This window comes from Cebus imitator, unplaced genomic scaffold (genome assembly GCF_001604975.1).
Source record: "Cebus imitator isolate Cc_AM_T3 unplaced genomic scaffold, Cebus_imitator-1.0 Scaffold162, whole genome shotgun sequence".
Classification (NCBI taxonomy): domain Eukaryota; kingdom Metazoa; phylum Chordata; class Mammalia; order Primates; family Cebidae; genus Cebus; species Cebus imitator.
Window position 1 is genome coordinate 224,644 of NW_016107477.1, and position 12,284 is coordinate 236,927.

A 12,284-nucleotide genomic window follows, 5' to 3' on the forward strand; every position below is an offset into this window, starting at 1 on the left:
CCCTAATCCTACTCTAAGATTTCTACTCTAAGAGATTTAGGGTAAACATTTCTGAAGTCTCTGGCTTCTACCTCATTCCACTTTAGTTTCTCTCACTTAGTTTTTAATCTTTACTTTTTAAAGACTTTAAATATATCAGAACATTAATTTCTATCTAGGCTACAGAAATATTTTTTAGAACATGACTAAGCTTTTTGCTCTGCAACCATCTGAATTAGGCAGACTTGGGGTTTCGGAATAGGGCAGAAAAATTGGGCTTAACTCTGAATACGACCAGGTAGAGTGGAAAGTCACACCCAAGGAGCAATTTGGGTGTCAGTGGATAAACAATTACTATGAGGTAGGGCAATTCTTTTTTTTTTTTTTTACTGTGAATATATATGTTATTTACTCATTTTGTTTACAATTGAAGCTATGGGAATTGAAAATTAATATCCTTGCCCGTGAGTTTCTTATAGACCCCAGAAAAAGTTTCAACCTTGTGTTCCACATTGTTCTGCTGTGCTTTGTCCAAATGAACCTTTATGAGCTGCTGCCATCCAGTTTCACACGGATTCTCTTGCCCACAGTTTTGCTTGGGAAGACCAAGTCCTCAAAAATTGCATGATGCACAGCTATCAGTGTACAGCTCCTGGGGCACATTTGCTTATTTTTTGTACGGCTTTTTCAAGTTGGTGTAGGCAGAATTCTTCTTTGAATGATAAAGACAACATGCTTCCCAGCAAACTTTTTCTCCAGTTCCTGTACTAGCCAGACTTGGATTTTCTGGAAAGATTTCAGTTGAGGCACAGGAACAAAGATTATGATAGCTTTCCAACCACCACCAACTTCAATTTCCTTGGCTGCCATAATCAGCTCCCTGAGCTGAGCCTTGATGTCTGAGTTCATCTCCAGCTCTAGAAGAGCCTGGGAGATGCTGGACTCGAACTCATCTGGCTTCTCACCATTGGGCTTCACAATCTTGGTGCTCGAACTGAAATGACTTTCTCCTTGCTGAGCGCTGGCTTAAGAAGAGACCAAGGTAGGGCAATTCTTTGTTAAACTGACCTAACAGCATTCTTGCTGAAGGAGACCAACGTGATCAACTATCGCCTGGAGGACAGCAGAGGATGCGGGCTCTGATCAGATATTGTGGGTGTTCTATGGGTGATTCCAGCTAAATTGACTAAGCAGGATTCTTGCTAAAACTGGGCAAATTCAGAGACGAACAGAGAAATCCAAAAGCCAAGGCCTACTTGAGAAGGCAGTTCAGGGGAGTCTGGCTAGAATTTGATCAAGGAGAGAATCTTGTCATCCCCTTTGGGGATGCTCAGTGCCTGTGGATGTGACTTTGGATAGGGCAATTACAGAAGAAATTAGTTAAGGTGAGGTCATACTGTAATAGGATCGACCCTTAATCGAGTATGACTGGTGTCCTCAAGAAGAGAGAAGACACACACACACACACACACACACACACACACACACACATACACACACACACACACACAGAGAGAGAGAGAGAAGATCATGTGACAAGGGACACAGAGATAGAAGCATTGCAGCTGCACACCACAGAATACTAAGGATTGCTGGCCACCACCAGAAACCAGGAAGAGACAGGAAAGATTCTCCACTCCCAGTTTCAAAGGGTGCACAGTCCTGGCAATGGCTTCATTTCAGATGCTTAGACTTCAGAAACGTGAGACAGTAAGTCTCTGTTGCTTTAAGCCATGCATTTTATGGTACCTGTTAAGGCAGCCTTCGTAAACTAGTACCTTATCCATTCATTCACCTAGCTCCCCGTGCCTGTCCATTCATTCAGTCAAATGGCGCTTATGTAGCACTTACTGTGTGCTATGCACTGTTATACAGCAGCTTTGAGGAGGCAAAAATGAGAAAGATATCATCTCTGGTGCTAAGGAACTTGTCATCTCAAGAGACAAGGCACTGTGGGACACGGAGAAGGAAGACTTGTCTTGGTGTGTGAAGGTGTGGGTGCATGATGGTCATGGAGGACTTAGTGGAAAATAAGCTGAACCAAGAGAAGAGTGCTGTGGTGAAAACAAACGCCTTTCGATATGAGAATAAAACACGGTATTAAAAGGGAATTTAGAATTTTCTCAAACTAACCTTTTAGCAAATAAAGAAATTGATGCCTTTACAGGCTGTGACTAGCCTGATATCTCAGAGCTTGTGGTGGAGCTGGGACCAATGTCACTGAGAAGAGAATCCACTGTGTGCACTCACCGTGCATCTGCTTTGTTTATTCCTCTCCCTGAACCCTCTCCGCAGCCCTCAATTCACAAATGAGGCTGCCTAAGGTCCAGAGAGGGGATATGATTGGCCCAAGTACAGTGAATCGTTTCTCAAATGGCAGAGCCCAGGTCAAAGACGATTTGGGGCTGCAAAGCCTCACCACGGCATAATGCTACTCACATTATGAGTAGCATTTTTAACAATTCCTGATTTTAACAATTCCTGATCCAGTTTTCTTTTCACTCTCCCCTTGCCTTACAGTTTATTACATACCAAATTAAACCCAGACAGTTCCCAGACAAGAGCTGCCTTGTCTCCAGACATGACAAACTTGTAATGTAAATGAACACTCCTTGAAAGAAATTAGAAGTAAAATGTAATTGTGCCTTTAGGCTCTGCATTCTTTTAAACCCAACAGAATACACTATTCATAAATCATGTGACTAATAGAAGAATATTCATCTGTCCTTACAAATATGGAAATTAAACTACCCTTTCTATTATCATTGCAATCATCACAGATATGGATAAGATTTATTTCTCTTTCACATTTTAAAGAAAGAAAAATCTAAAGAAAATTATCATTACATGTTGATGTTCAGAGTATTTCTGCTAACTAAGCTTATTTATTCCAGGAATATTTTTAAACAAATTTATTTCAAACACATTTTGATGGTCTTAGAATTCAGTGTAGCTGACTATATCAAGTTAAAGAGTGAATGTATATATAAAAGGTTAAAGGGAGTTGAGAATGAGCTGAGGAATAGCATGTTTAAAAAGCTTAAACTACAACCACAACAATGCACAATTCGATACGAAAATATGTTGAGGATATATATATGCATATATACTTACAAATACATGTGTACGTGCACTTGTTTTATATAGATCAAAAATAACTCACCAAATATTTAGCCACTAAATTTTGTCATCCTAGGGTAAGGGAGTATCCCTTGAAGCTTGAAGAAGCAAACTGAAGACAAATAAATGTAGTTCTGCTTTAAATAGAAATAGTAAAATTATGAATGTGTTATTTTAGGAGGCAGAGACAGTAGAAACTGAAATTATAAATAGCTTTACCAATGGACTGGATAAATTAATGAATTACAGATATATAAGCAATTAGTGGGATTTTTTTCCACAGGGATAAAGCCTTAGGCTCTAGGTTGTTATTGCAAAGTATTATGAGAGAATTGCCACTTCTTTTCAATAGGAAGGAAGTCAGGCAGGCAAGAAAAAAAAAGAAAAAAAGAGAAGAAAGAGAAGAAAGAAAGAAAAGAAAGAAAGAAAGAAAGAAAGAAAGAAAGAAAGAAAGAAAGAAAGAGAGAGAGAAAGAAAGAAAAAGAAAGAAAGAAAGAAAGAAAGAGAAAGAGGGGAAGGAAGGGAGGGGAGGGAAAGAAGCAAGGAAGGAAGGAAAAAAGAAAAAAAAAGAAAGAGAAAGAAAGAAAGGAAAAGAAAAGAAAGAAAGGAAAAGAAAAGAGTATCTTTCCTGACCTATTTGAGGCCTGCTTTTGTAGACTTACAAAATTTCTTGAGGACTAACTTCTTTCATGTAGCCCTGAAATGGAAAATGACCTCACCTTCCAGCACTAGATAAGACTTTCTCACAGGGCTTTGAAATTTCTAGCAGGCATCCACAAGCATTCCTCCTCCTGGGATACAGTAGAATGCAGAAATCCTGCTATGCATAAAAGAGTTACAATGCCAGCTATGCCTGTGGAGGGAGAGCGTTTTGCTGCAGGACACTCACATTTTTTCCCGACTTCCTTGTGTTCAACAGAATTGAGAAGTGAAGAACAACATGGCTTTCCTCACAGATCATTTAAGCTTTCAGTCCATCAAATTTATTCCGATATATGCATTTATTCACTGAACCCCCATGGAAAATATAAACAGTAGATGTCCTATTTGGCTATAAAACATATAACTGATTTTCATTCCTGGCTCATAGAAATCAACCTCTTTGCTATGCTGTACAATATTTATTGTAAGCCATTTCTCTAAATGCTTGAATGACTTTTAATCATTTAATCAATTAAATGATTTTCCTGATTTGTCATCGGTATCTTTTCTCTAGTAAAGATTTAAATATTCTACAGTCTTTTTTTTTTTAATAGGTTCTGGATTTCCAACCTTGAATAATTTATGGTCTTTACTGCTGGACCACATAGACAGAGTTTCACAGTTTCTTGTAAAGTTTTTATACATTTTATTAATTATAGTTAAGTGTTTGGTGCATTGGGCATAAATTTTTGTCTGTGGTTAAGATGAAGACATCCACTTTCGTTTTCTTCCAAAAAGACAGCCATTTATGCCAGCACCATTTATCAAATAAACCTTTTCTTTCATTGAATTAAACTTTATTTCACATAGTAATTCTCGCTGACTGATGCTAAAGTCATTTATTTATTTTTATTTATTTTTGGCTCCTTATGCTATCGCATGATCTTTTTTCTTTTCTTATTCCAATACCAGGCTGTTTTGAAGACAGTAGCTTTATTCTATGTGCTACTATATGGCCTAGGGCCCCAGCCATGAGGTGCACTGATCAGAAAAACTGGCCTTTCAGCCCAGTGAACCCACAACCCTGCAACATGGGAGCTGGGCAGTCCCCAGCAAATGACAGGCATGGCAGAAGCATTGGGGCCTGGCAATTTCTGCCCAGGGCAAGACTCCTCCAAGGGCAAAGTATTTGCTCCAGGGCTCTTGACTGGGTTGGTGAAGGCTTCATCAGAGGTACGTAGCCCTTGGGGACCCTTCCTGCCTCTCCTTTCACATATGTGAGGTGTGATCAGGGATTGAGACATTCCCTGCCCAACCTTGCTTGTTCTCTTTTGTATTTTACAGGCACTACCCACTCCCCCGCCAAAGGACTCAAATTGATGCCCACGGTAAACTCCACCACCCCACCATACTCATTCGTCTCCTTTTCTTGGCTAATCTTGATCTTTTATTCTTCCATATAAACATTATCAGCACATTACAGAATTATCTCAAACACAGTTGGAATCATAAATTGAATTACATTAAATTTATGTATTAATTTTGAGGAAATCAACATAATTTGTAATTATATATTTAATTGTGTATTTGCTTATTGTTTACATCTCCTGTTAAACTGGAAGCTCCGCAAGGACAGGTATTTTGTTTATTTTGTTCACTACTCTGTACCCAGTGCATACCACAGTGGCTGGTATATGACAGATACTCTATCAATGTTTGCTGGATCAATGAAATAACCAACATCCAAGGCTCATCACTTTAAAAGACGAATAAAGACATTTTAAGGCAGACATTATATGGTCAGCAGAGTAGTTGTTACTAATAACCTGCTATGCTAATTGAACAATATGCAGCGCTGATCCTATTTTCCACAGCCAATTATCCAATAAAAATGAATTTTTTTTTTTTTTACTTTTAAGAGTTGTTTATAGACATCTTATTCAAACTTGGAATACATTTACTAATTGAAACAATATTTTTAAATAGAAGTTAGATTCCTAGCCTATTCTATAGTACATGCCACTCTTAATACTATTTTTTGGATTAAACAGGGTTTTGTGCAAGTAATCACTGTATGTGAAAGTATTATAATAAGGATAAAAGAATTAACAAATTCAACTGGGAAGCCAAGACATATCAGTCTGCTTCCTCTCACCATCCCCAGCACTTAGAACAAGAGGCAAAGAAGCACAGCATGGGGAAAGAACAGAGGTCAGATTTCGTCTCTTTCACGTAGCAGTCAAGGGGCTTTGCAAAATTTAGCGTTATCTTTCTTGGACTCATTTCTGTACTCTCTGTGGTAACAATGACATTGTATTTCAGCACTGCTTCTTGACCAGGTTAGCACGCATTCAAAGCACCTGGAGAGATCTTTCATTTTGTTTTGAACCAAAATACTAGTGTCCTGGTCTCGACCTGGGATGGGCTCTGGGTACGTGGATTTAACAATCTGCTCAGGTGATTCTGATGTGGACTTCTATCAGCCGGGAAGGTCTAGGTTATGCTGCAGGAATAGAGGAACTCTGAATTTCCTGTGGCTTTCCACGCAGAATTTTATTGCTTAGTCACATTCATGTCCAGTGTGGGTTGTAATGGAGTGGGGGACTCTGTTCTACAGTCATTCTGGATCCAGAATCACAGAGGCTCCATGGTCTGGAACATTCTCATTACCATGGCAGAATGAAAAAGGAGTGTCACGCACTGCAGTTAAATGTTTGCCTGGAAGTGATCTGCACCACACAATCATAGTCATATGACCCTGTCCCCCTGCCAGAGAGCTGGGAGGTGTCCTCCTCTGTGTGCCCGGAAAGTGGAAAAGATGCCTGTGCTGAAGAGTGGTACTAATGTTTACACAGTGACATCATTAACAATGACCTCACATGATTCTCAAATTAAAGGATCTATTTTAAGTAGGGTCTATGACTTTGTTGTCCAATATGGTACCCACATATAGCTATTTAAGTTTAAATGAGTTGAAACTAGATACAATTTAAATACAGTTCCTCAGTAGTCACATTTCAAATTTCAAGTACACAACAGCCACATGTGGCTCATGGCTGCTCTACTTGACAGCTCAGGTAGGAAAGATTTCCATCATGCAGAAAGTTCCACTGGACAGGGCTGGTCCAGTACACAGTTGGTCTTCTTGCCCTTGCTATGCTATAATTCTAGTGTAGCCACACACACAGCCTCTATGTTAATAGCAATGCTCTGACAATAGTGCTGGCCTTTGCTCAGAAGCTCTCCAGAGGAAAGGATATCTGGAAATTAGACATTCATAGGGCGAAGATTGTAGGTGTAGGCTGGAGGAAGGTGTATGATAAAGGGATAGACCAGAAACAAAGAGATATAAATAAAGAAAGGGCCAGTGAAAGACTTGTGGATCAAAGAAGGGATAAAAGTGGTTGTAAAAGCAAACCTGTATGGATCCTGTTATGATTACATATGTAAGAAGGCAGGAAGGACTGATCTTAGGCGCTCTTACAGATAGGAACCTTATGCAGAATAATTGGACTAATTTCCGTTTCTACTGAAAATAGAGTAAAAGGAGATGGACTTAAATTTATGGATGAGGAATTTCGTATATGTATAGGGTAGGACATATCAAGAGTGAATAGCTAATTGCAAATATTCATCTATAGTACTATAAAATGAAAGTTACTTTATATATTTTTGGTATGGAGAATACTGTACTGTTTGAAAACATGGGGCAATAGAGTATAAAATTTTACTGATGCTCTTTCAATATCTCCTACAACATTGTGATTCTATTTGGGGTCCCCTTGTACATCCAGTACCCTAAGATTCTGTAATTGATTAAGACAGCCTCAAAGTGTGATCCACAGACTCCAGGAGATCCCCAAGAATTCTCAGGTCCAACCCTGTTCCTATTAATAGTGAGATTTCTTACCTCTTTTCACTGGGGTCACATTTGCATTGATGGTGCAAAAATAATAGTGGGTATAACTGCTAGCTCTTTAGAACAAATTGAGGTGGTAAGACAAAACTGAACTGGTAGTCATTGTGTTCTTCAATGCAATTAAGCCAATTTCACTAGGAATTCCCTTAATGAAGCAGTAAAATTTATTCATTTTCTTCAACCTGTACCTTTGACATGTCTTTTTAATATTTTGACGGTAAAACAGAAAGCATGGAAAAAGCACTTCTGCTGCATATGAAAAGCACCTGTGTGGTCATTTGACTTGCAAGCTGAATCTGGTGGCTTATTTTATGAGATGTGATTGGCTGAGAGACAAACCACAGTTATTAAGACTTGGGTATCTGGCAGACATTTTCTCAAAAGTAAATGAAAAACTTGTCACCTCAAGAAAAAATACTTCAACAGAAACTACTATTGCCAGTGATAAAATTCAAGCTTTCATGGAAAATAAACATGATGACAAACTGTCTTTATCACTTTTCAGCTTTCTAACCCTTAGAGTTTAAGCTATAATGATGCTAGTGGTTATACCAATGAATGAGATATTTTTTTGTGTGGTGTAATACAATATGTCAATGCCCAAAAGATATGCATAAACCAATAAAGTAAATGACCAATGCATACTGTTATAAACTCACAAGTGCAATATATACCAATGTATTATAATGTAACAAAGCATAAGAAGTTTGTTGATATGGTTTCAGATTGGAATCTGAATATATCACTTGTGGAGTTTTGGTGTAGTATCAGATAATATCAAAATTTTGTTGGCTGTTAAAATATTCTACTCTTTTTCAACTGCATATCTGTGTGAGACTTTGTTTTGTTTGCTTTTTTTTTTTTTTTTTTTTTTTTTTTTTTTTTTTTTTTTTTTTTTTTTTTTTCCTGAGACAGAGTCTTGCTCTGTCACCAGGCGCCAGGCTGGAGTGCAGTGGTACAATCTCGGCTCACTGCAACCTCCGCCTCCCAGGTTCCAGCAACTCTCCTGCCTCAGCTTCCCAAGTGGCTGGGACTACAGGTGCACGCCACTACTCCCAGCTAGTTTTTTAATTTTTAGTAGAGACGGGGTTTCACCATGTTGGCCAGGATGGTCTTGAGCTCTTGACCTCATGATCCGCCTGCCTCAGCCTCTCAAAGTGCCGGGATTACAGGTGTCAGCCACTGCTCTTGGCCCTCCTTCTTTTTTTTTTTGAGACTAAATCACACTCTGTCGCCCAGGTTAGAGTGCAGTGTGGCAATCTCAGCTCACTGCAACATCTACCTCCTGTGTTCAAGCAATCCTGCTGCCTTAACCTCCAGAGTAGCTGGGAGTTCAGGTGCACACAACCATGCCTGGCTAATTTTTGTATGCATGAGACCTTATTTTCTTCATATACTTCAACAGAAATAATATATTGCCACAGGTTGAATAAAAATCAGATACGAAAACCTGGGTATTTTTCTATTAAGCTAGACATTAAAGAAATTTCCAAAATGTAAAAACAATATTATTTTCACCAAAGTTGTTCTTTCAAAAGACAGAACTATTTTAATAAAAATGTTATTTACGTTAATGATACATATATATTTTTAATGTATATATATTTTATTGCACTATAGGTTCTGGGGTGCATGTGCAAAACATATAGGATTGTTGCATAGGTACATACATGGCAATGTGGTTTGCTGCCTCCATCCCCCTGTCACTTGTATCTGGCATTTCTCCCCATGTTATCCCTCCACAACCTCCCTACCCCTGCTGTCCCTCCCCTATTCCCCCCCGAACAGACCCCAGTGTGTGATGCTCTCCTCCCTGTGTCCATGTGTTCTCATTGTTCAACACCCGCCTATGAGTGAGAACATGCGGTGTTTGATTTTCTGTTCTTGTGTCTGAGAATGATGGTTTCCAGATTCATCCATGTCCCTGCAAAGGACACGAACTCATCATTTTTTATGGCTGCATAGTATTCCATGGTGTATATGTGCCACATTTTCCTTGTCCAGTCTATCATCTATGGGCATTTGGGTTGGTTACAGCTCTTTGGTATTGTAAACAGTGCTGGAATGAACATACGTGTGCGTGTGTCTTTATAATAGAATGATTTATAATCCTTTGTATATATACCCAGAAATGGGATTGCTGGGTCAAATGGAATTTCTATTTCTAGGTACTTGAGGAATCACCACACTGTCTTCCACAATGGCTGAACTAATTTACACTCCCACCAACAGCGTAAAAGCGTTCCTATTTCTCCACATCCTCTCCAGCATCTGTCTCCAGATTTTTTAATGATGGCCATTCTAACAGGCATGAGATGGTGTTTCAATGTGGTTTTGATTTGCATTTCTCTAATAATCAGTGATGATGAGCATTTTTTGATATGTTTGTTGGCCTCATATATGTCTTCTTTTGAAAAATGTCTGTTCATATCCTTCTCCTACTTTTGGATGGGTTTGTTTGTTTTTTTCTTGTAAATCTGTTTTAGTCCTTTGTAGATTCTGGATATTAGCTCTTTGTCAGATGAGTATATTGCAAAATTTTCCCATTCTGTTGGTTGCCAGTTCACTTTAATGATTGCTTCTTCTGCTGTACAGAAGCTCTGGAGTTAAATTAGGTCCCATTTATCTATTTTGGCTTTTGTTACTAATGCTTTTGGTGTTTTGGTCATGAAGTCCTTGCCTACGCCTATGTCCTGAATGGTTTTGCCTAGGCTTTCTTCTAGAGTTTTTATGGTGTTAGGTCTTATGTTTAAGTCTTTAATCCATCTGGAGTTAATTTTAGTGTGAGGTGTCAGGAAGGGGTCCAGTTTCAGCTTGCCACAGATGGCTAGCTGGTTTTCCCAATACCATTTATTAAACAGGGAATCCTCACCCCATTGCTTGTTTTTGTCAGGTTTGTCGAAGATCAGATGGTTGTAGATGTGTGATGTTTCTTCTGAGGCCTCTGTTCTGTTCCATTGGTCTATATCTCTGTTTTGGTACCAGTACCATGCTGTTTTGGCTACAGTGGCCTTGTAGTATAGTTTGAAGTCAGGTAGTGTGACGCCTGCAGTTTTGTTCTTTTTGCTTAGAATTGTCTTGGCTATGCGGGCTCTCTTTTGGTTCCATATGAAGTTTAAGGTGGTGTTTTCCAGTTCTGTGAAGAGGGTTATAGGTAGCTTGATGGGGGTAGCATTGAATCAATGAATTACTTTGGACAGTATGGCCATTTTCATAAGATTCTTCCTAAGCATGAGCATGGAATGTTTTTTCTTTTGTTTGTGTCCTCTCTTATTTCCTTGAGCAGTGGTTTGTAGTCCTCCTTGAAGAGGTCCTTTACATCCTTTGTTAGTTGTATTCCTAGGTATTTTATTCTCTTTATAGCAATAGTGAATGGCAGTTCGTTCTTGATTTGGCTCTCTTTAAGTCTGTTATTGGTGTATAGGAATGCTTGTGATTTCTGCACATTGCTTTTGTATCCTGAGACTTCTGAAGTTACTTATCAGTTTCAGGAGATTTTGGGCTGAAGTGATGAGGTCTTCTAAATATACAATCATGTCATCTGCAAATAGAGGCAATTTGACTTCCTCCTTTCCTGTTTGAATACCCTTTATTTCTTTTTCTTGCCTGATTGCTCTGGCGAGAACTTCCAATACTATATTGAATTGGAGTGGTGAGAGAGGGCATCCTTGTCTAGTGCCAGATTTCAAAGGGAATTCTTCCAGTTTTTACCCATTCAGTATGATATTGGCAGTGGGTTTGTTGTAAATAGCTTTTATTATTTTGTGATACATTTCATCGATACTTATTTTATTGAGATGGTTTAGCATAAAATGTGGTTGAATTTTGTTGAAGGCCTTCTCTGCATCTCTTGAGATAATCATGTGGTTTTTATCTTTGGTTCTGTTTATGTGGTGGATTATACTTATAGACTTGTGTATGTTGAGCCAGCCTTGCATCCCCAGGACGAAGCCTACTTGATCATGTTGGATAAGCTTTTTGATGTGCTGTTGCAGTTGGTTTGTCATTATTTTATTGAAGATTTTTGCATCAATGTTCAGCAAGGATATTGGCCTGAAGTTTTCTTTTGTTGTTGAGTCTCTGCCGGGTTTTGGTATCAGGATGATGTTGGTCTCATAAAATGATTTGGGAAGGATTCGCTCTTTTTGCATTGTTTGGAATAGTTTCAGAAGGAGTGGTACCAACTCCTTTTTGTATGTCTAGTAGAATTCATCTGTGAACCCATCTGGATCTGGGCTTTTTTTTTTTTTTGGTAGGCTGTTAACTCCTGCCTCAACTTCAGCCCTTGTTATCGGTCTATTCAGGGTTTCAACTTCTTCCTGGTTTAGGCTTGGGAGGGTGCAAGTTTCCAGGAATTTATCCATTGCTTCCAGGTTTACTGGTTTGTGTGCATAGAGTTCTTTGTAGTAAACTCTGATGGTAGTTTGTATTTCTGTGAAATCGGTGGTGATATCCCCTTTATTGTTTTTTATTGCATCTATCTGATTCTTCTCTCCTTTCTTACTTATTAATCTGGCTAGTGGTCTGTCTATTTTGTTGATCTTTTCAAAAAACCAGCTCCTGAATTTATTGATTTCTTGAAGGGTTTTTTGTGTCTCTATCCCCTTCAGTTCTGCTCTGATCT

The 12,284-nt window shown here is 38.7% G+C and overlaps 1 pseudogene; it reads right to left on the reverse strand.

Annotated features, from left to right (window-relative positions):
- Positions 1 to 412: 412 nt before the first annotated feature.
- Positions 413 to 12,284, reverse strand: part of LOC108314802 — a 26,640-nt pseudogene continuing 14,768 nt past the window's right edge.